This window comes from Octodon degus, unplaced genomic scaffold (genome assembly GCF_000260255.1).
Source record: "Octodon degus isolate 3935 unplaced genomic scaffold, OctDeg1.0 scaffold00245, whole genome shotgun sequence".
In the NCBI taxonomy this organism is placed as follows: domain Eukaryota; kingdom Metazoa; phylum Chordata; class Mammalia; order Rodentia; family Octodontidae; genus Octodon; species Octodon degus.
Window position 1 is genome coordinate 1,278,952 of NW_004524821.1, and position 24,787 is coordinate 1,303,738.

Consider the following 24,787-nt stretch of genomic DNA (forward strand, 5'->3'; position numbering starts at 1 on the left):
AGCTATTTTACATTTCACACTATGGAATGTTTACTTTTTCACAGTGTGTCTTTGAAGTCCATCCTGTCTTTTGTTCCTATGTCACATCGCAGTTTGTACTAGTTCCATTCCAAGGGTTTAGTAGCTACATGTGGCCAGTAGCCACACTTCAGACTGTGCAAGTCAAGGCCTGAGATACTCAATTTTAATACATGTGAAAAATTGTTCTCATGTATGTCTTAAAGAGTCATGTGACCACATAGAACTGACACTGTGACAAGGAATAATTATCATATTCAGTGGTTTGGACCTAGGTCATGTGCTGTACCTCGGGAGTGCAGGAAAGGGATAGGCTCCACCTGGACTCTGTGTAGGGGTAGACATTTATTATTTTCACCATTCCATATCTATTTATCTTCCCATGGGTAGCAGTGTTTATGGATTATACACTCCCTACATGGAAGGCAGCCTGTTCATGGATATTATTTCTGGGAAATACAATTTCAGGACTTATAATGGGTAACAATGTTATTTTGTGTTATATAGTTTATTTTTTAGTTTCCTTCTACTGGCTTGTAATATTAATTTTTTCCTATAATTAATAAGATAAACTTAGATGTTTTGATTCTAAAAAGGTAAAGACTGAATGGGGGAGCCATCTAACGGTAGGGCGATCACATGCCTTGGATGGTCCTAGCTGATACTTGTCATTATGGTATAACTGTTAATAGGATAATCGTTCCACTAAAAGTGTTCTAGCGTTGGAGCACATGAGCACTGAACAAAATACTCTGTGTCCTGGATAGTGCTGATAAGGCTCCAGAATTTAAAAATATCCTGAGATTTTTAGAATGGTTTGATAGAAACACCTTGAAGTCCAGTAAAAGAGTCGTCACACTTTATTTTGCTGCACCCTTTGGGTTAATTTTTTAAACTGAAGCTTATCCTTTAAGTATAAATGTTTTAAACATTTAATTACTTTCAATGGAAATATACCCTGTTCTCCATTTTCTTAACTTCTTAAGTGAGGAGAACAAATGTGACTGCACTATACAGTCACCGCAGAGCTTCCAGCGTGATGGGCACAAGTTCACAGGTGAGTTGAGAGTGACTTAAAATACAGTCCTTCCATCTTTTCCTCTCAGGGAAGCCAGCCAGGAACTGGGGTGACAGAAACCCTGGGATCAGTTGTCTTTGGCTGACAGTTTTTCTCTGTGTCACCTAAAAGGATTCATTCTTTATTTGCATCTTGACTTGTAAAAGATCAAGCGGCATAGTTGTTGTGTTGTGTTATAACTTGGAGATTCTGGCAGAGTCACCTGCAGAGTGGTCCCCATCTTGGGGTTATAGGGTGCGCTTGCCTTTATCTTTAAACTGAATCTCCCCAGTGGACTATTTATTTTTGCTGTTTGTAGCATTCTTCCTCTTCCTCTGCTAGTGATTGTCCTTGCTTGCCATTGTGTTTCCTATATAGTCTTTTATCTTTCTACAGTTTTGTTTAGCTTAGATATAATATGAGTGAGTACAGATTGCCTCTCTCAGTTTCAGATTTCATAGCAATTGATTATATTATCTTTTTAATTCATTTCCATGTTCTTGCTATTGTCTATATATCTAAAATAACCTTAGGGTATCTATCACATTATACCTCCTCATTAGATATGGTAGATATATTATACCTGTTCTTAAGAATAAATAATTGTGAAGGATGTCAAAGACCTCTACATTGAAAACTACAGTAATCTGAACAATAAGATTAAAGTGGACATCAGAAAATGGAAATCTATCACTTGCTCTTGAGTAGGAAGTATCAATATAGTAGAAACAACCTTACTTCTAAAACTGCTGTACAGATATACTCCAATTCCATTCAAAATTTTAACAGCATATCTCATAGAGTTAAAGAAAATAATCCTAAAATTAATTTGGAACCAAGAGACTAGAATAGCACAGGCAATTCTGGGCAACAAAGGCAAGGTAAGGGGCATCACAATCTTTGACTTAAGATTATACTATAAAGGTATTGTGTTAAAAACAACATGATACTGGCAAAAACAAGCCAGACCAGAACATCAGCAGAACAGATTAGGAAGTACAGAAACAACTCCAGACATACTTAACCATCCTTACCTTTGACAGAGTTGAAAATTACATTCACTGGAAGAAATGCAGTCTTTTCAATAAATGGTGCTGGAAAAACTAGCTTGCCCATGCAGGAGATTAAACTTGGACCCATACCTTTTATCATGTACTAAACTAAATTCAAAATGAAGCAAAGATCTAAATAATAAAACAAACATTAAATCTGCTGAAAGATAGAACAGGTAAAACTCTTGAAGACACTGGTGTAATCAAAGACTTTATGAATAACACCCTGATCACATAGGAACTGTCACAAAGAACCATTAACTAGGATCTCATCTTATTAAAACGCTTTTGCACAGCAAGGCAGGCCACTGACAGAGTGGTGGACAACCACAACATGGCAAAAAATGTTTGGCAGCTGTTCCTGATAGACAAAGTATCACTGTCAAGAACATATAAAGGACTCAAAAAAATCAGGCCCCTCCAATTTATAGACCCAATTAAAAAATGGGTATCTCAGATGAATATGCACTTCTCTGATGAGGAAATACAAACAGCATATAAATATATTAAAAATGTTCAATATAACTGATCGTTTGAGAGATACAAATTATTTTATTTTGTTACTTTTTGTATTTTAGGGAAGGGTCTACAGGGTGTTCAGGGTCTCCCTACTAGATCAGACTCATAGTGATCCGCCTCTTTACAGCCTCCCAAGAGCTGGGATTACAGGCGCGCACCACCACGCCGTTTCAATTGCTGTCTCAGCACACCCCAGGGGCCGGGCTGGCACCGTAGGCCCTGGGATCGAACCTCCAGCCCCTGTGCCTGCTTGCAGGCACTTTAATCCTTTAAGCTATTTGAGAGATGCAAATTAAAACAATACTTGAGATTCCATCTCACCCTGAAAGAATGGCTGTTTTTAAGAGGTCAACCAACAACAAGTGCTGGAGGGACTATGGGAAAAAGAACTCTTCACTGTTTTGGGAGTGTGGACTGGCACAGCCACTGTGAAATCAGTGTGGTGATTCCTCTACAAACTAGGATCGGAGGTCCTATTTGACCCAGCCATTCTCCTTCTGGTTATTTTCCCAGAAGAATTAAAAACATTATACCACAGTGACACATGTGCACTCATCAATATAGCAGCACAATTTGTCATCACTAGACCTTGGAAACAACGCAAATGTCCATCAACTGAGGAGGAATGGATAAAAATAAATGTGGTCTTTTTATACAATTGAGTACTAGTCAGCCATAACAAAGGACAAACTGGAGACTTTTATAGTTAAATAGGTGCAGCTTGAGACCATCCTCATAAGTGAAATAAAGCAGACACAAATGAGTAAACATAGTATCGTCTTCTTAGTATGAGAAGATGGAAGAGTAAATGAGATTCAAAGTGTACAATAGATATGTAAAATGGAAAGAAACTTAAAAACAAAGAAACTGGTGTGGGAGAATGGAAAAAATAAGGAAAAAGCAAAAGGAAAGAAATATATCTATATCTATATCTATATCTATATCTATATCTATTTATACAAAAGATAGTTAAAACAGTTATACCGCTAATTTCTCAGTTTATTTAAAAGATAGGTTTATGCTAATACCGTGTAGGCAATTAAATGCTGATGTCTTATGCTCTGAGTAACTAATTTAAAGATAATAATATGCACTATATTAACTATTGTTATCCTTCTATCTTATTTATTTCTTTGGTACAGGATCTCACTACACAGCTCGAAGTCGTAGTGATCCTCCTGTCTCAGCCTCCCCAGTGCTAGGATTATAGGCGTGCCCTACCACTCCTGCTTTTGGTGGCTGGCTCAGTGTGGGGCTGGCAAGGCATGTAGTACCAGGGGCTGAACCTGGGTCCTTGTGCTTGCCAGGCAGGTGGTTAGACTGCTGAGCTATCTTCCCAGCCATGTTGTGGAGATTTTTTTTTTAATTTTTGTTTCTTTAAAATAAACATTAGGAAACCCTTGGAGATAGTGGCTCTCAATCTCATGGAGCTTACCTTTTAAAAGAAAAGTACACAAAAAATAGCAGACAAATAGTGATTTATGCTAAGATAAAAATAAAAGTGTTACAAAATGAGAAACAAAAGTAAAACCATGATTTGGGAATATATATATGTGTATATAATTTTAGAAAGACTACATTACTAGATGACACCAGTATAGGTGGTATTACAGGGAAGAAAGGAATATTATATAAATTATGTGTGTGTGTATATATATTATATATATATATATATATATACATATTCATGTATTAGAGACAAAGAAAGTGGGGGGGGGAGAGAGAGAGAGAGAGAGAGAGAGAGAGAGAGAGAGAGAGAATGAGAATTGATTTTCAGAAAACATGAAGGACAGTTATGAGCTCTTTCCCAATCAATAAAGGTCAGGTGTCCTGCCGCTCTACTGATGACCCCTTGCTGCCATTCTGGAACTCAGTCTCTCCGATTGGACACTGGTTTCTGCCATCAAGCTATTTCTGATGCTTTTGTGTTCTTACGCAGGAGTCAGCCCTTTCCCGCACTGTAAATGACAACAGCAAACGCTCAGTGGACAGCATGCAGTCTTAGCACCCTTCTTGAGCAGACTGATTCAGAAGTTATGGCAGGGACTTCTGAGTCTGATTTGGGGTTGAATCCTAGCTTGGGCACTACCCACTCTGCACACTGGGCAGGTCTCTCTGTGTCTAAGCTCCCGTCCTCTCAGTGGGTTGTGGTGAGGAGGAAGTGAGCAAATGTCTGCAACAGCTGAACATGGTACCCGGCTCGTAACGGCCGATCATGCTTCGCGTTGTGGCATCACCCCCCCCCCCCCGGTCAGGTGTAACATATGAAGTAGCCGAGGATTAGGGCAAGACTTTCCTTTGGGGAAAGTATAATAAACAGTTCAGCATACTACGATATTTTTGGTTTTGGCCTAATTTCCAGCAAGTAGTAATCTATCATATTTCTCAGAACCACCGGAATGTATGAAAAACTCCAGAGTTGACTTAAATATGCTAGAAGTCTTGTAGAGTTCCACTGTTTGCCTCTTTCTGTGGTGTTACCATCTAGCATCATGTTCCTTTACCAGGGAGTTGCAAAGCATAAATGATTTCAGTGAGACGGTTGTCTGTGATGCGCCAGAGTCACAGCTCATGCAGGTTCTATCTTCCACATTTTGAAAATTGTTGTTAGGTTTAACTTCACTCATGTGGGACACCCCTGCCTACCTCGCATTTTATTTTTCTTAAAAACATCAATTAGAGAGTATTTCTGGAACATCTGTCATTCCTAAACTTCTTTAGGAACTTTCCAAGAGGATAATAATTACTCTATTTAAGTGCCATACCTTCTCCTGTTTGTTATTGAAAAGGTGGATAAGCACCTACCAGGAGCAGTATTCTGCTTTCTACACACTGACATAGAAAACTGAAAGGAACACTGTTACCCAAACTTATGATGGTGAAAGGCTTCATAAATATCAAATTTACCATCTTTCTTGAGTCTGTTGAAGTGCTGAGATTGTTAACCACCAGCACTCCCAGAGTACAGAGACAGACAGGTATCTGCAGGGAGATACAAGGCAAGGACAGCGACATACATGGGCAAGGAGCAAGGGGATTCCTGTTAGAATTGGGGTAGGGCAGTTGTTCATGGAGTTCACTGAGTTCGGACTGGCAAGAGGGGGAAGCCTCAGGAGCCCCTAGTAAAGGAGGATCTACACCCCTTGCAGATGTTCTTCCAGGAAACTTGCCATGAATTCACACAGATGGTGTGGAGAGACAATAGAAGGCATAAATTCCTGGAGGGGAGGTAGAGAGCTACTGTGAAACTCTACCTGGATCGTTCTCCTATATTTCCTCTTTGAACAAAAACCTTTATTTATGTGGCATGTATGTAGAAGGGACTGAACACTATCATTATTAGGCTATTGTTGAAATTCCACTGCATCTGAGGAAAAGTAACAGGAAAATAGTCTTGCCCCTGTGGGAAAGGGCAGGTGTGAGCGCTGCATTTAAAAGTAACCTGAAGGACGAGGCATCCCCGAGAACACCACAGCTTCAAGACTCAGAGACTGAAGCTTAATGGGAGCGATAGAGAATATTCCCTTCCTCTACCCACAAGCCAGAATAACGAAAGAAGGTGGTGTGTGTGTGTGTGTGTGTGTGTGTGTGTGTGTGTGTGTGTCTGTGCAGAACAGTGGAATAAATGAAAAAAGAGCTATTAAGATAATAGATTTGATTGCAGCCTTATCAATAATAAAATTAAATGTTAATGGTCTTAACACACCAGTTAAAAGATACAGATTATCAGGTTGGGTAAGAAAGCCAGATCCAACTACATACTGTCTGTTAGAGATCCCTTTAAAATATATAGAAAGTTTAAACATAATAGGATAGAAAATGATGTATTCTACAAACACGAATCAAAATACAGCATGTCTTTATATTAATATCAGGCAACATAGACTTTTACAACAAAGATTACTATTAGAGACGAAGAAGGACATTAAATAATCATAAAGGGTGCAGTTCTCCAAGGAGATATAACTGAAGTGCTTCAAAATACATGATGCAAAAGCAGAGAAAAATATAGATTATCTGCACAACATTATCAACCAACTTGATGTAGTTGATAGCTATAGAATAGTTCACCCACCAATATATCCTTCTGAGGTATACATGGAACATTTACCAAAAAAAGACTATGTTCTAAAACAAACCTTAATAACTTTAATAGGATATATCTCATATAAAATATATTCATGAATCATGATGGAATTAAAGTAGAAATTAGTAACAAAGATATGTGGTGGATCCCCAACTACATGGAAATGAAACAACATGTATCTCAATAAGCCATGTGTAAGAAGAAATATTAAGGAAATATAAATATATTTTGAATTAATGAAAAGGAGACACAATACATTAAAACTTATGTAATGAAGCTAAAGTAGTACATGATGAAAATTTATAGTGTTAAAAGCTTATATCTGAAAAGAATAAAGACTTCTGATCAGTAATATGAGCATCCACCCTAAAAAACCCCTAGACAAACAAGTAAAAATTATAAAGGAAAGTAAGGGAAAGAAATAATAATAATAAGACCAAAAATAATTCATTGAATTGGAAACAGAAAGGCAATTCAGAAATATTAATCAACCCTAAAACTGATTCTTTCAAAAGGTCAATGGAATTAATGTAACTTTAGACAGATTAACCAAGAAAAAAAGAAAGACACGAATTACTAGTATCAGGAAAAAAGAAAGGGCTTTCACTATAGTTTCCAAAGACACTAGAATAATAAAGTAGTACCAGAGACAACCCAAAAGGCCTAGAAAAAGTTTCACAGTTTAGGTGAAATGAAGCAATTCCTTGAACAATGCATATATCCAAACTTACTTTGAAGATGGCAATGTGGAATGTATTAACTGTTGTTATTCTCCTATTATTTTGTTATGAAATGTTTTACCTTTTTAAAAGAAAAAAACTCATTCAAGAAGAAATAGATACTCTGGATAGTCTCTTATATGCTAGGGAAGTTCAATGTTTAGCAGAAAACCTTCCTACAGAGGAAAGCCCATGAATCAGATGGTTTCCATGACAAATTCTGCCAAAGATTTAAAGAATACTAAATATATTCTTTAGTATCTTTAGAATACTAAATGTATTCTTTAGTATCTTATAGAATACTCTATAAAATCTCCTCTTCAAAGAGGAAGGGAATACTTCTCAACTTATTTTATGAGGCCAGCATTTCCCTAATACCAAAATTTGTCAAAGAGATTATAAGAAAATAAAATTACTATCCACTATCTTTCACAATAATGCATACAAAAATCCTCAATGAAGTATTGGCAAATCAACTGAGGCATGGTAGTGCACACCTGTACTTGCAGCACTCTGAGAACCCGAGGCAAGAAGATAGCAAAGTGAATCCCGACCTGGGCAATTTAGTAACTTAATGAACTCATATCTAAGGAAGAAGGAGAAGAAGAAGGACAGGGAGGGGGAGAGGAACAGGGGGAGGGGAAAGGGGAGGAAGTGGGGAGGAGGAGAGGGAGGAGGAGGGGGAGGGGGAGGAGGAGGGGGAGAAGAAGAAGACGATGACAACAACGACGACAAAGAAGACTAGCAATATAGTTCAGTGTGAAGGCCCTGGGTTCAACCCCCAATACCATAAAAAAATCCCCAAATTAGCAAACTAATTCTATTAGTATGTGTGTATAAGTATATTATAATACATCAGAACTACTGGGGTTAGGTTCAACATGGGAAAATCAATTTATGTAAATCAAAACATTTACAGAACCAAGTAAGAAAAATCATATGCCTATCTCAGTATATTTAGAAAAAAACACTGAAACAATTAAGCTTGCATTCATGATTAAAACTCTCAAAAAACTAAGAGTAGAAAGGAACTTTTTTGTAATCTTACCAAAGGTATCAACAATACAACTGAAAAACTTCTAGGATTAATAAATGAGTTTACTAGGCTGTATAATATGAAGTCAATTATATTTCTATATCTTGTCAATGAATTTTTAGACTACAAAATTTAGAGAACAATAGCTTTTACAATAACACTTCAAAGTTAAATACTTAGATATAAATCTAACAACATAGTATATTATATGTATGCTAAAAACTAGAAAAGTAGGCTCCAGGGTCAGGTAGAGAAAACAAGATGAATCTGAGCATTTTGTGGTACCTGAGGGTAGAGAAATGCTAAGCAACAATGGGAATATAGCTAATACAGAATAAGGACTCTTTTTTGGTTCTGTTTTTGTGGTGCTGGGGATTGAACCCAGGGCCCCACAAATGCCAGGCACGTACTGAAGCACTAGACTGCACATGTGGTCCACAATAAAGACATACTGAGTTATGGCTCAAAGAATAATTAATATTCATGGATTTACATGGATGAAAATAAAATCTGAAGAAACTTGTTTGACATGGAGAAAGGACAACTCTTCCTCACAGAATTCCACTGAGTGAATACAGTAGAGTGAGGGCAAGAGAAAGTCCCCATGAGGATGCTGCAGTCTGAACTGCAGCAGGCTGATCACTCGGTGGATGTGAAACGTAGTGACTAAAGCTTGAGAAATACCACATTTGTGGTAGGCTCAGGGTGTTTGAAACTCTCTCATATTTATCACTTGCAAAGAAATCAATAGCCATTTTGCAGTGAGGAAAGCTAGAAGACCCTACTTGTCCAGCAGAGCAAGGTTAGCATCACCCAAAATAAGACACGACGGCATGTCGAGACACACCTCACTTCTGCACTATTCTTGCCCAAAGCTTAAAATATCAGACAGATCCAAACTGAGGGCCAGTCTACAGAATACCTGACTAGTAAACTATTAAAAGTGTCAAGGGCATGAAAGACAAGACTGAGAATAGACACAGAATAAGGTGACCAAGGAGAAATGACAGCTAAATAATGGGAAGTCATACATTGACTCCTAGAATGGAAAACGATGTCAATGGTAAAAATGGTAATTTCAGAGAAAAAAAATAGGTTATCTTCTTAATAGTTTTGTAACAGTACCATGCTCTTGGTTGTGACCGTTGTACTGTGATTATGCAAGGTGATAGTGGTAGGGACATCTGGGAAGAAATATGGGGACTCTGTGCAATCTTTGCAACCCTTCTGCAAGTTTAAAATTACTTCAAAATGAAAATTTGTCAAATGAGAGCTTTTAAGTATCTTTGAAAAAAGGAGGTGAAGAATCCTTGATACCACTCAGAGTAAAATGGGCACCTTTGGGTTGTACAGGGGACATGTCGAAGAGCATCTTGTGCCCTGCCTGGGTGCTCCTGTGACTCACTGTGCTCTCGGGACTGTGGTTTGAGACTCACACGACACAATAATCTGACTCTATCTTCATTTGAAGACTTCCTTTTTTTTGGGATTTATAAAAACTCTTTTTTTTTTTTTTTCAGAATGGGGGATTGAACTCAGGCCCTTGCACTTGCCAGGGAAGCACTTATTCCACTGAACCATCTCCCTGGCCCCTTAACTCTTTCTTAAAAATTACTTAAAAAAGTAATATATGCTTATGCCACTAATTTTTTTTTAAATTTTAGTAAGGGTCTACAGGGTCTCAGGGTCTCACTACGTAGATTGGGCTTGTAGTGATTCTCCTGTTCTCAGCCTCCCAAAGAGCTGGGACTACAGGTGTGCACTACCATGCCCAGTCACAGTTGCCATCTCAGCATGCCCTGGGGGTGGGGCTGGCACAGCATGCCTGGATCGAACCCAGCCATTGAATCTGCCTAAGCAGGAGCTTTAATCCACTGAACTGTTTGGCCGGCCTCTACTAGTGGTTTTTAAAACCTTGTCTTCTTTATCCTTCTATGAAAGGGCTGATTTTTTTTTTCCAAATTTCTTTTAATTGTGATCATCAGGGAGAGGGTTGTAAGATAGAAGTCTATCATATGTCTCCAACTGTTTTTAGCCATACAGCTTGCAGCTTTTTTAAAAAAATGACTGTATAGAGACATGATCACTTCTACCTTTCATGCCTTTCATTTCTGTCATGGTGCCTTATACACACAGGTTATTGGTCCCTACATGGGTGTGAAGTCTTGATTCTTGGTGAATGTAATAAATTACATATGATTTGGGGTGTTTACTTGTGATCTTTTCTAGACATAGTTTCTTCCAGTTGGATCAAAATTTCTAATCCTGCTCCACTAGTTCTTTAAATTCTTCTTTGGAGATGTGGTCTGAGATTTGCTTTTATGATGTTCTAGTGTTTATCTTTGCAGATTTTTTGGGTGGGCTGTGGTTGCCACAAGAGAACTCCACCAACTCTGACACACATACACAGCCTGCTTAGCCAGGAAAAGCAAACTGAACAGAATCCAGGTGGCCTATCTCAGTGCAGGAGAGGGTGGATCCCAAGAGGCCCCACTGGGTCATGGGACTGGTATGCCACAGGCCACCCAAAATGGCATCTCACCAGATCTGTTAAGTGCATTTTTGCTCCACCACACTTCTCTTGGTCTGGAAGTTTTGACACTGGAGGAGCTTTTCCAGTCACTTGGCTTCCTGCTTTCTCTGAGAAGAATTCTTAGCAACTTCAGACTCTTCTAGTTCCCAAACCTTAGCTCAGCACAATTCTCATCAGAAAGGGAAAAAAAAAAAAACAAAACAAACAAACAAACAAAAAAAAAAAAACAGTCAAAATGAAGAGCTGGTAGCTGATCGAAATCTCTACAAAAAACAAAAAAAAAACAGTCAAAATGAAGAGCTGGTAGCTGATCGAAATCTCTACCTTCAACTTTTTGTGCCCTTCAACTTCTTCTTGTGAGTTCAGTGAATTTCATTCATGTTTTGCTTCTAGTAGATTAAACCCTTGGATATATTGCAATCATTCTAGGGCTCTTCTGCCTGATTCAAATGGAAATCACAAATGAGCAGAGTGCAGCTCTGCTAGCAGTTCCGACATCACCAGGTAATGCTGGATATCTGGTGTTGATACAGCCAGCAGCTGGTCCCTGCTGCTGCCAGCCTTCACTATCTGATGCGGGATTATGCCAGACACCATGGGCCAGCTCTCCTGGGTGCTGGTTTCTGTGACTGGTCTTTGTTGGCTGTTGGGTCTCTTAAGTTCTTCAGTGCAACAGCTCTGAGTAGGTATTGATTTTAAAAAAAAGAAAAGAAAAAGGCAGCATCTACTCTGTCCATACTGTTCAGGAAGAAGAAAATCCCAAATATATTCATAGGACTTTTGGACTCCATACTACCTGAGAAATAAATCACGAGAAGATTTACAGGAACATCAGTGAGTCTTATTCTAACAGGGTGGCTCAGTCCACAGGAGGAAGTCCTCCTAGACTACCCTGAGAAGTAGCTAGGGAGTACTGTTGCAGTGATGGGAAGGGCAGAATGCTTGCTGTGCATGTCGGGAACACAAAGATGGTGGCTGCATTTCTCCCTTCCTGAACTTGGCCATTCCAGTGTGCCCTCTCCTTTCTTCATAAAAGCAGCAGTATTGTCTGCAGTGATGGGAGGAGGGAGGGCACCACACTGCCTGTCTAGCTACCCTCATGTTGGAGCAGTTTTGTCCAGGGAGGAGACTTCTAGATAGGGAGGGCAGACATTGGCGTGAGCTGTCCCAGTTCTTTGCTGTGAAGGGAAGCACAGGGAAGTGAGGACAGGGATGGAAAGGAAAGCTCCTGGACAAGCCGTGCCCCACCTCTAGCTGGCAAGGGAAGTGTGTCAGGTGCTTCTTGTCTGTCTTAAATATGTATCTATATCACATCTTTTTGGTTGGTATCCAGACCTGGTAAAATGTTGGAAGACCATGGTGTTCTGCAGTTGACGTCTGGGCTGCTTCTTCACAGGGATCACCACATGACCAGTACAACCTTAGCAAGGCTGCACGCCAGCCCCTCCAGAGAACCTAGGATGCAGCTATATTTTTTCCAAAGCTCCACAGAATTTTTGGTGATGCATAGACTACAGAAAGTTAGCTTACCTATTTTCTTAAGTTCTCTTCATATTCCTCTTTTGTTCATAAATTTATGGCTACTTAAGGCACAAATTCCAAACAGGGTCAGGGGTTTTTGAAATTACATGTTTAAAAAGCCCTCTTGCTGGAGAGTGAGTGTGCCTCCTGTGACATTTATCCCTTGCCATCAAAACTGAGGTCCCTGATGAGACCTTAGGTATGTGGGAACTAGAGGAAAGCTTTAGAACAATGCTCTAGGGATGTGTGCATGAGTCTGTGTGTTTGAAGGTTTATGTGTGACTTTAATCACACATTGTTTAATCTTAAGTAAACAGAAGCAAAAATTGATGGACATTTGCCTTGGCTAATTTCTTGAAGCAAATGAATGAACAAAGTATTTAATAAATGGAATAACAAAAGGGAAGTTCCCAACACAGTGACTTGAAAATAGTAACTTTTCCATCCTCTTCTATCTTCCTCCTCCTGGTTCTCCTCCTCTCCTCTTCTGGTTCTCCTTCATTTGGGCCTGAGTTTGATCTGTTATTTCCTTGTTCCCTCAAATGACAGTGTACTTCTCTCCATTGCATTATACTTCCTATTGATCAGATGTTTTGATAAGTACTATATCTAGTTTGAGAGTTACAATTAAAGTGCTCTTTGAAAAATGATAGAAAAATTAAAAGGATAAAGGCTACAGTGGGTGGCAGCACTAGGTCCCAGATGTCAGGGCAAATGATGGATTGATTGTAACAATATGGAATGGAATAAGACTAGATGTGAAGTCTTGTGCTGGGGTCCAGGAAATGAGCTCTGTGAAGGAGGCCAGGAATGCATGTGGCTTGGTGGCAGCAATTATAAAAAATACTTAAGTGCTAAAAGGAATGGTTGCAATTACTTAGGGCATAGATTCAGGTACTGTAACAAAGCCCTAAAAATGGCTTAAAGAAGCTACAAGTTTATTTCCTCCTCACAGGGAGAGTGAGGCCAAGCAGCACAGGGTGCAGTGGCAGTGCCAGAGACCCAGGATCCTTCTGTCTTGTTCGTTGCTTAGCCCTCCCACATCTGTGTAACACTCAGAGCCCACCCCAGCTATGGGAAAGGGAAACAGAAGAGGAGTGTGTGACCTTGTCCTTTGAAACTCTGATGGGGAAATAGACATGGGTTACATCTGCTAGCATTCCAAGTGTAGGACCTTATCTTCTGGATACACCCTTATAAAAGCAGGTGGGAAGTGCAGTTTTAGTTGGGTATTCATGTTCCTAGCTAAAAGGTGTATTACTAAGCAAGAATAGGAGGGGAGCGTGGACGTTGATGGGACATGTAGTAGCCTTACAGTTAAGTTGTTATGTATCATAGTGCGATTTGGTTGCCAGAGTCTTGAGCAATATTGTATTCTGCAGCACTGACAGAAGTATAAGTTGGCAAGCTTTTGCTGAAAAAAGTAAAAGAGTAAACAGTTTAGACTCCAGAGGGCACATACGGTCTCTATCACAAATTCCTTGTCTTTTCTAATAATTGTTCAAAAATATCTAGTCCATCCTTGACTCGTGGGCTGTAGGACTTGTGCTGTGCCAGTGCTGCAGTGTGTGAATGTCTGCTGTTCCGCAAGTACAGTGAGGAGGCCTCAGGGGCAGAGCAGTGTGCTCAAGGGAGTTGATGAGATGGGGAGGAGATGACGGGGAGCTCCTCAGAGGAACGGCTGTGGGCATTTCAGCCTGGAGAAGCTCAGACGCTTGTGATATGGTGAGGGACTTCAGAAGGATGCTTCCGTGGGTTGGGGAGACTCTAGTTGTGTGCATATCTGGGGGAAGAACGACATGGGGTGAGAGAAAGCTCTGCAAGACAGACTGCAGTGCAGTGTGAGGAAGGGCTTGTGCATGACCACTTGTCGCTGTGACTCTCACTGCCGGGCTCCTTGCACAGGCGTCTCACCTAATCCCTAAGAGCTCCAGCAGGTGCATGCCACTCCCGTCTCTGCTTTGTGGGAACATATAGCTTGACCAGTGACACTTGCTACCAAGTTTTGGGACCATGAGAATGCCAGCTCTCAACTGTCTCCTTGTATGTGAATTAAATGAGATAAGATGTAAATAATTTAGCAGTACCAAGCACAAATCAAGTATTGTTGCTGATAATAGTGATTATAATCTGTAGGAAGTGCTGTGTGACTCATCATGGTGGGTGTTTTTAGTTTTCTATGCCTCCTATAACAGATACTATAAGCTTAGTCTTTTAAAACAACATATATTTATCTGCTTCCAATTCTGGAGGCCAGAACTGTGAAATCAGTTTCCCTGGGCCGACATGCAGGTGTCCACAGAGCTAGGCTTCCTCCGGAGGCTCTAGAGGAAAATTCATTCCTTGCCTCTTCCGGCTTCTGGGGGCTGCTAGCATTTTGTGGCCTGTCGTTGTACCTCTCCAGTCTTGACCTCTGTGGCTAGTGCTTTCTACAATGCCCTCTTCCTTTGCATTTAAGGCCCCTGCAGGTTATTCAGGATAATCCCCCATCTCAAAATCATTAACTTGATCACATCTTTTGCCACATAAGGGGATATTCAATTTCCAGGTATTAGGAAGCAGCTATCTCTGGTGGTTCATTATTTAGACTGTCACAATGGTATTTTTGGCATAGACCAGTTTTTCTCTCCATTATTAGAAAAAAATTTTCAGCATCTCATGACTTAGTGAGAAATCATATTATCTATTCTTTGGGATACCTTTTTCTGAAAATGTAATAGATTTTAAATAACATGGGTTAGAGGTAAAATAGTATTTCCAAATAGATATCTGCACAATTTATTGAATAATAATTATTTTCACATAACAAATTTTAGTCATATTGTTTTTTGACTCTCTTCAGTTTAGCTGTCCATTTTGTAGGATTCTGCAATGTGTTATGCTGCTTTATTTACCATATAGTGTTGACATGCACGTTTCTAGCTGTTGGATTAAGTTCCTTTCTATTCCTCATTCCTCATTTTCAGTTCACCTGGCCGATCACTCTCCTACTGTTTACTTCACCACTGGGCATTTCAACTTAAGAAAATTCCTATTATGTTACTGCATGCTGGGAAGAATAGTAGATAATGGAATTGTCTGCCCACCGTGATGGTCTACTCATCCTATTTCTAGTTTTCTGGTGATTTTTCTTGAATCCATTGAGAATTTTTGACTTTCTTGTTGAACTTATGTGGCTGTCTAATTCCAGACATATCTATCTGCGAGATGGACAGATACAGATGTACGTCAGTAGCATCTCCTATCCCTAGGGCGTGTGTTCCCAGAACCCCGGGGAGGCCTGAAATCACAGGGGATGATCAATCTTATCTGGACTCTGTGCTTTTTCCTGAGACTACGAACCTGTGATAAAGTTTGAATTATAAGTTAGGCACGGTAAAAAGACTAACAATGATAGATAATAGTAAAATAGGGCAGTTGTGATGAAATACTGTGATAAAATTATGTGAATGTAGTCTCTCTTTCCCTCTGTTACTCTGCTGTCCTCACATTTCCTTGTTTTTTTCTGGACTATATAGGTTACTGAAATGGTGTAACATGAAACTAGACAAGGCAAAGGCTACTATCTATTTAAATTGTATCTTTCAAAAACTTTGAACAATTAAATTAAGATTTATGCTGACATCAATTATATCCTTAATTCTATATTTCATTAGCTTTATTTTTATTGAATTTTCTTATGTAGCACATCTTTTCTTGAATTCATTATTCTGGCTTTTCCCCTTGCCTAGAGGAGCTTTTCAAGTAATCTTTAATTTTTAAATAAAGGGTATTTGAGAGATAACATTTCTGTGCCTTCAAGCATACCTTTACTTTGTCACCACATGGAGGAAAGTAGCTTGGCAGCCCGCAGAATTCTTGAGTGTCCATACCACTTCCTTAGAATTCCGTAAAGATTGTGTCCTGTCTTTGAGCACAGTGTTTCCGGCGAGAAGTAGGAGGTCAGTCTGATTTAATTTCCTTTCAAGCCGCCAAATTTTTCCCCCATAAGGAAGCTTGTGGTTATTTGTCTTTGCTCCTGGAGTAGCAGTCTGCATCTGGAAGTGTGTGTTCCTGCAATAAACCTGTGGCCCAGGTCACTGGACCTAAAGTCCTTCTTCAGCTCAAGGGAATGGTCTCCTCTTGCTGCTTTGCATGGCTACTGACATTTTGGTCTTATAGATGTTTTCGGGCAGGGGATGAGAGAAGGTAAATATAGGACACTTGTTTACGCTTTCCCCAAACCAAAATCCGGGTGTGGACTGAGTGGAGAGGACTGAAGCATGCAGTGCAGGCTGCACCAAATGACCTTCCAGTCTCCTCTAGGTCAGGAGGATCCTCTCGAGAGCCTAAACATGATAAAAGGCTTGAGAAACTTCTACCCAAAAGGCCAGAGAGATAGGACTTAGTTTAGTCTGAAGAACAAAGTGAAGTATGATAAATGCCCAGGTCCATCAAGCCAAGGCAGATGTAAGTGATTCCTATAGGTCATTACAAATTCCAGCTGTGGTGGCGTGCCTTTGTAGGACCAGCTGGGGCAGGAGGATTGCAAATTCCAGGCCAGCTTGCACAATTTATCAAGGTGCTGTTTTAAAATAAAAATAGAGAGTTGGGGATGTAGCTCAGTGGTAGGGTGCTTGCCTAGCATGTGCAAGTTGTAGGTTCAGTGTTCAGTACCAAAGCAGAAAAATAGAAGTTGTAGGCTCCATCCTCCATTGATGCGTTGCCAGCCCAGGTCAAAATGCCCCCTTTCCTGGTGGATTAAGAGCTGTTCTTTGTAAAGATAAGAGAATGGACTGGCACTGCCTCTGGCTTCCCAGCAGCCTTGAGGTATCAGGATTCTACCTGCTGCCTGTGATATGAGATGGAGAATAAACAAGAGCAGATAAACTCCCAGGGTATGGAATCTTGTTTTCACCCAGCCTTCTGGATCGTTGTTATTACTATATTAATGTGAAGAAAGAATATTCCATCAGAAGCACTGTTGATCTTCCAATCATCTTTCCTTTCGTTCCTGAATTCTTAATCAGCACCCTACTCCAGCCCTCAATGTGGTCATAGGCACTCCCTCCTCCTGCTTGGCTGTCCCCACCCCCAGTCCCCGGCAGAGAAGAGGTCAGGAGAAGAGAGGAGTGATGAGAGAGGAGTGACAGGCTCCTTGTGGTGGGTCTTAGCCTTGTCACAGAGCCTCCTGGGCAGTGGTCACGGAGAGCCAGCTCCGTGCTGTGTGGCTGGTGACGCTTCTGGCAGCCAGTGCCCAGCCAATCAGTGACAGGCCCAGCTAGCTAGGATGATGACACATGAAATATGATAATTTTCTACTAAAGAGTCCTGAGAGGGGGAAGGGACCCGTGTGTGTGTGTGTGTGTGTGTGTGTGTGTGTGTGTGTGTGTTTGGGAAGGCAGCACAGGTAGCACCTGAGAGGTGAAAAAGTGACTGAGACAGGGCTAGGCAGGGGGCAGGGAGTGCTGACAGTAGCACTGGACCCACAGTGGCCTAGCACCTGGTGTGAAGAAGAAACTGGAAAAGGTATTTGTCTTCCCTTCACACACACGTCAGGGTAAGAGTTTTTTCTCCTCAGAGCTATCTCTATTTATTTATTTATTTGGGTATCAGGAATTGTACTCATGACCTCACGCTTGCCAGGCAGGGCCTGTACTGCTGAACTATATCCTATATCCCTGGCCACTTCCTCTTTAGAAGCTAAATCACAACTAGAATAAACACCACTTGGGTGGCTGAAGAACTCGGTGAACTTTTAAATTTTAGGCTGGGAGTGGTTTAATCCGTCCACCCCCTTTTGCTACCTCCAGTCTGCACTCACCTAGCCCTTAAAAAGAGATTAAAGAGCAAAACACTTCATTAACAAAATCTTGCAAAGTCTGAATCTTCAAGATTCTGAATTTCAGACTGAGTTTGGATTCTTGATTCTGGTTGGAAGCAAATCTGTGTCGGAATAAGGTATGGGCCTGCATCACACTAGAGAGCCAGAACTGCCCTTTTTGCCGAGGTCTTGACCCCTCAAGTAGCTGGGCAGGGCGTCGAAGTGGTTTCTTCCTCAACCCTGCTGTAAGCTTCCTGTCCTATTATAAAGAGTAAAGGAGAGGCCCATCAGGCATATGTCTAGGCTTTCATTTGCATATTCTTTCCATATATCCTTAGTATATATGAAATATGTATGTATATATAATATATAGTTTTAAAGGACATTAATCAATGAAATCTTTGCCACTGTGTGCAAGCCTGCCTGCGTGGCTGTAGGCATGGGACCAGCTCCCTGCTCTAAGAGTGGAGTGATGGCAATTCAAAAGTGATAATTGGTGTACTGTATCTTTAAAAGGTTAAAACCCTTTTCAAAAAAGGTCTGGACTCCTAGTGGAAAAGACAAGAGGCATGCGGTTGGCTCTAGATCTGGAAAACAGCTGCTGATTAGAGGCTGTGTCTGAGAGCTGAATTTATTCCGTGTTTTTCAGCAGCAGGAATTCGAGAGGGATGCTTCTGTTTGGGTTTCTGGTCGTGATTTATATTTATTCAGAGGAATAACAGAGGGTGGATCTGTTCCCGGAGCGAGCATGCTCACAAGCAGCCGACTCTCCCATTATCCCGCTGCCTAGTTTGGTGCTCCCGTGTACATGGCTATTCTGTGTGCATATGTGTGTGTACAAACACGCATGCATGCCTGGATGGACATACGTATGCAGAGGTTATTTTTTAAGGACAATTCTTTCAATAAGGTCTTTACCCCTTACTTAAAACAGGTGTTCATGAAAAAAATGCACAAAATCCCGACTGGCCGGAATAATTCATGAAGAAAGGGCTGGATTCGTGGGTCAGAGAACACAGGACCAGGTTGCCATTCCAAGGCCGAAGGTAGGGGGCTTTGGGTTTGTATTTGGCGGCGGATGGATTCCTTGCGCTTTATTTTACTGATTGTGTTTTTGCCTGCGGCCGCCACGAAGAAGTGCATTACCGAGCCGAGATTCCATTTTGTCGCTGCCTTTCTCAGGCCAGGTGTCCGGGCGGCCGGGTGGGCGTACGTGGCCCCTAGGTGGGCCGAGCGCTGCTGGCCGGGGCGGGGAGTCGCGGGAGCCTCCGGTGACCCCGCGCGCCCGTCACCCAGGCAGCGGCAGCGGCGGCCCTGGGCGCGCTCCTGCGCTCGCTCCGCAGCAGCGCGCTGGAGACCCGCTCTCTGAGCCGGGCGGGCGGCCAGAAAGGCATCGCTTCTTTCTCCTTCTGCCCTCGCTGCTGCGGCTGGGATGGTTGAGGCCGACTCGGGTGTCTCTGTTGTCTGGTTGGGCACGAAATTCGTAGGATGCTGGATCCAACACAGAAGGGAGACTTTTCCCTCCCTCCTGAATTCTGGCCCTGTGAAAATGTTCTGTAGTGAAACCGTACTTCCCTCCCCTCAAACCTCACCACACCAGACCAAATACGCACTCCTGTTCTACAGCAGGTGTGCCTTACCAGTTGTGTTCTACATTTCATCACTGTTGGAATGGAAACGCTGAAAGGGGTCCGTGGTCCTGGGGGTCTGGGCTGTGCAGTGGACTCATGAGTCCGAAAGCTTGGGCTGAAGCGGTGGTGTGGACAGGTGGCGCTGGGCCTTGGTTTCCTTTAAGTCAGGGGGTTTGGTTTATGCTGCCAGTCAGGACTAGGTGCGTGGCTTGGCCTGCCCTTGAACTTTGCTGGCTGTGTTTGCAGGAAGGCCTGTGGAACCCGGAGTTAGGTGTGCTGTGGGCGCTGAGGGCTGGGACTGTGGCCCTCTTTTAACTGGCAGCCCTTAGCATTCTAAAGGCAGCAGCCAGGGGCCCTGTAGCTTGGGTTTTATTAACTCTGATGCTTTCTGGTGTGGCACAGGTGGGGAGGGCCAGGAAAGGTGAAGAATGAGGTGCTTGCTGAACTGATCTCCATGGAAATGTCCTCCTCTAGCTTGTGTGATTATGTAACCCCCACTCATGATCAGACCCTGTGCCCAGCCAGCTCCCCAGCCATCAGCCAATTCCCTGCCTTCCCCCACCAAAGCAGTTGGGTGCTGCCTTGTTGATGGTGCCTTTCTGTGATCATGTGTGTGATGGGGCAGGGAGTGTGTGGTAATGAGGAACCATATGAGTAACTCCAGTGTGAAGAACACAGGCAGAGACCGTGCATGTCCCACTGAGTGCAGGGTAACCTTGGCATTCTGGGTCTGTGCCCGTCTGAGCTGAGAGCCTCCCACATCTCAGTGACCAGCCAGTGCTTGTCTGAACTTTCAACTGGTCATTTCCCCACTCTGCTCCTGGAGAAGGTTGGACCCACTCCTGCAGGTTGGACCCACTCCTAACTCTGTAGAAACTGGCGTCCCGAATCCAGGGTGGCCTCTTAGCTGTGAGCTGCTCCCTGTGCTTCCCATTGAGCAGCTGGTGTGGGAGTAGTGTTCTTCCCACTGTGAGTGTGTGTGCGTGTTGGGGTGGGTGGCCATGTGCTCTGGGCTGACCTGTCCTGGGAGGCTGAAGAGCAGACCTCAGATGCTAGCTGAGCTCTGTGGCATCTGTTCCTTAAAGCTGAGAAGTCCTTATTATGCATGAATATATTAGGAGGTTTTATATAAGGTAGAACAGTTGACCCACTGGGATATCTGCAGGCAGAGGGAAGGGCCTATGCGTGTGACCCTTGACTCTTTCCTTCTTCCTTGTTGTGTCTGTCAGAGCACCTACAGGACACAGAATTGTTAACACAGTCCTTCCTGTCATACCCCTTAGTGCCTCAGCTGGACAGATTTGTTAATTTGATGGCAAAGTCTGGGCATTGAAGGGCAAGACTATCTTTTTGCCCTCAGGACTCCCAGAATTTACTTTAAGGGCCAACTACTAAGGTGTGCTTTGTGAGAGCCTGCGTTCTTGTGGTGCTGTCCCTGCCCATGGTGTTCTAGTGGTGGCCACTTTCCTCCGGGTGGAGAAGTGGCTGCTGTCTTTGGGCCATTGCCAAGTGAGCTACAGAGGATTTACTGTGTGAAAGGTACAGGCAGGAAGGTGATGCCTTTAGTTAGAAGCCCTGGCAGATTTCAGGACCTGACTTGATGGGAGATAATGTTAAGAAGGCCATGTGACATCTCCATAGCTTTGAGCTTGCTCCTTGCTTCCTGCTCAGTGAGTTCTCTGTCTTTCAGCCTCTTTTCTGTGCTCTGTGATTCTCACCAAGGAGGCCCCGGCAGGCTGGTCTTCCTTCTTTCTTCTCAGGAGTCAGAATGTTAGAACATATGTACAGATCGCCAGCTGTAGCGGGCAGGCAGGGCAGGAAACGCTGGCTATGTGAACAGGTAGCCCTGGCTTCTGGAGCCAGGCCGGGGAAGGCCTTTGATGTATATGCACAAAACCAGTAGAACCATCACAGCCTTTTCAAATGCACTAAGAAGTTTTGAGGAAAAAAATAAGATAGGCTAAAAAGTAGGATGCTCTGTAGCCAGTGCAATTCAGATTTACAAGTGGTAAAGCGAGAACGTTCTTGTAAATTTATGTGCTATGGTTCATGCATTTTGATCAGTAGAGGAAATTTCAGACCCTGTCTCAGTACTCCGTATTTATTTAAAGTTCTCAGAGGCTTGATTATTAACTTTGTTCAGGGCACTTGCAAATTGGAAGAGATTGACAACTATCCTTGAGTTATTAAAGCTCTTTAATCAAATAATATAAAATAATAGGAAACAAAAATTAAAATTAAAAGGTATAAGAATTCAAAACATGGAATTCAGAGATGAATATAAGTAATGCACACAGTTCAATAAGATTTTCTATATTCCCTTGGATCTTTAGGACTCTAATTGTGTAGCACAGTAACTAAGCCTACGATGGCCCAAGTATACCAAGTGCATGCAGTTTACCTGGCATTTGATGTGTCCAGTTTGAGAAGGCATGAGAACTTGAAGTACAACCCGGATGGATTTCTGGCTGATTGTTAGTGCAGCTATTCAAGGTTTCTGGACAGCCAAGGGCTTGCTGATGTAATTGCATTACAACTATAAAGCCCTGCTTTGGGAATTAGTTGAGAACTTCATGATCTTTTGTTGAAATTTAGCAGGAAACTATTACACTATTATTAGTAGTGGTTATGTTTTAATATTTGATTCTATAGAAAATACTAAGAAGATAACATTCAAATCTCAATCTGAGCTGGGCATGGTGGTACACATCTGCTGTCCCAGCACCCAGGAGACTAAAGCAAGAGGATCACTGTGAGTTCAAGGCCAGTCTGAGGTGCATAAGTAAGTTGAAGGCCAGCCTGCACCATATAGTGAGACCCTGTCTCAAAAAACAAAACAAAACAAAAACAAACAAACCCTCAATCTGTCCTGAGAGCAAAAGACGTACTTAGATCCCTTCCAACCTATATATTTTTTTGTTTTTAGTGCTGCAGTTGGAAGAGGGCTGGTGATAGAAATTGAGAGGAGAGGTGTTCCCTAGGACCATCTGTTTTATGCATCTGTGTAGGGAATGTGGATTTACCACTACTAGTGTGTTGTTCTGGCAGAAAAACAAGTTCAAGGTGTTCTGGCTACACCCATGCACGGCAGTGGTGTTCACTCAGTTCAGACATTGTGCATGGACCTGATGGGCCACTCACTTACGAGAGCAGCACAAGCTTGGCTGGACCCAATGGTGATTTGCTTGGATACAGTTTTCTCTAAAACAAAGGCACAAGAAAAACAAAAGTAGAAAAAAATGAATGCTGTACTTTCTTAGAGGAAATTTAGAAATTCATATGTAGAAAACATGAAGACCTATTTGAAAGTCAAGGAAAAGCATTGATGAGTTTCTAGATACCTGTAAGTTCATTGTTTTGGTAACATATTTGAATAAATTCTTAAATTTGCTAAACGAAATGGTTGATATCAGATCTTTGAATATAATCAGAAATACTTGGAATTGCATAGAGATTCCACTTATATAAGAAAACGGAAGGTATTGTAATAATTTGGTGAGAAAAAAACTCCCTTGAAATCTCAGGGGACTTGGAAAGTAGAGGATGGAGAGTTGGCAGGAAGTAAGTGAACCCCATGGTCCGGAGAGTTGCCCCACTGGGCAGGCCAAGGTTGGGAACACTGGTTTGGGAGCAGGACGGTGAGGACAGCTCTGTCCGGGATGGTACCCATGAGTCCATGAGTGATGGGACTGTTACCTTCAGTACCAGTTGTCAGAGTGCCAGGTGGGCTGGGATTCCTGTGGAAAATGGAGATGGGTGCAGCTCTATACTAAATGTTGGGGTGATCTGAGGATGCCCCTCAGGCTGGAGAAGCAGAGCTATGGAGAAGCATAGGGACACATCTCAGGAGTCTTGGGAGCTCCTTTGGTATCCCTAGACTCTAGAGTGAAAGTTCAAGGGTGAACTTTATAAAAATCAGGCATATATGCTTAACTTGAGATTCATAAACAAATAATAGAAAGAGAAGGAAAAGTTAAAAGGAAGATTACAAATCCACAGTATGCTCTGCTAAATTTGTTAAGAATTTGAGTCTATGTAGTCACCTGTTGTACTCTCAGGGCTGACATTCGGCAATGAAGCTATCTTAAGATCAGAAAAGCTCCGATGAAAGGGATTTAATAGAAAGGGAATTTGGAAGACTTTAATCAAGATTCACTATGGTAGACCCTTGACATTCTCAGTGATGTACCTCAAACCCTTGGCCAATCTTCACCCTGCAAATGCAGAAATATTTGCATAGGCTCTCGACTTCCTCATTCACCTGGTTTTGGTCCAGAGTGGAGCAGTTTCTGTTATTATTTGTAGACCACCAGTTATTTGTCTTTAGAACTCAAGGAAATAAACTTTTTCTCATGTGCAGAGAGTTTCTTTGTCCCTGGTGGTACAACAGGGTGGGGATGATGGGCCTCAGAGAAGGCTCCCACTCTAGTGAAGTGACTCACTCTTGCACTGCAGCTTTGCAACACACGGTTCACATCTGTGCTTCAGAAAAAAGGTACATTGCTGTGGGCATAGCTGTTCGAGGTTATTCAGAAATAAAAAGTGAGTGTTGAAACTATGAATGTCAAGGATCTCTAGGATAATCGAAGACCACACAAGTGTGCAGTCCCCTGAGCTCCCTCCAGTCCCCGACCCTCAGTGCACACTGAACATACTGCTGAAGCATGTGATACAGAGCTCAGGACTAGAGCATCGCCACTGGAAACTACAAGAGAGACGCAGAATGTAATCATTTTGAGGATTTCCAAATGTAAGCTTCCAGGAGAGAGAGAGAGAGAGAGAGAGAGAGAGAGAGAGAGAGAGAGAGAGAG

At 42.0% G+C, this 24,787-nt stretch overlaps 1 protein-coding gene across 3 annotated transcripts in view; it reads left to right on the forward strand.

Moving 5' to 3' along the window:
• Positions 1-24,787, forward strand: part of Hivep3 (human immunodeficiency virus type I enhancer binding protein 3) — a 464,424-nt gene that overhangs the window by 110,446 nt on the left and 329,191 nt on the right. For 2 of the 3 annotated variants that reach the window (XR_002819057.1, XM_023706187.1), the window contains exon 1: positions 19,128-19,391. The exons of the other annotated variant lie outside the window; for it this stretch is intronic. The gene's annotated coding sequence lies outside the window, so the exon portion shown is untranslated. Of the gene's footprint in view, positions 1-19,127; positions 19,392-24,787 lie in introns of those variants that run through there. 3 annotated transcript variants of the gene reach the window in all.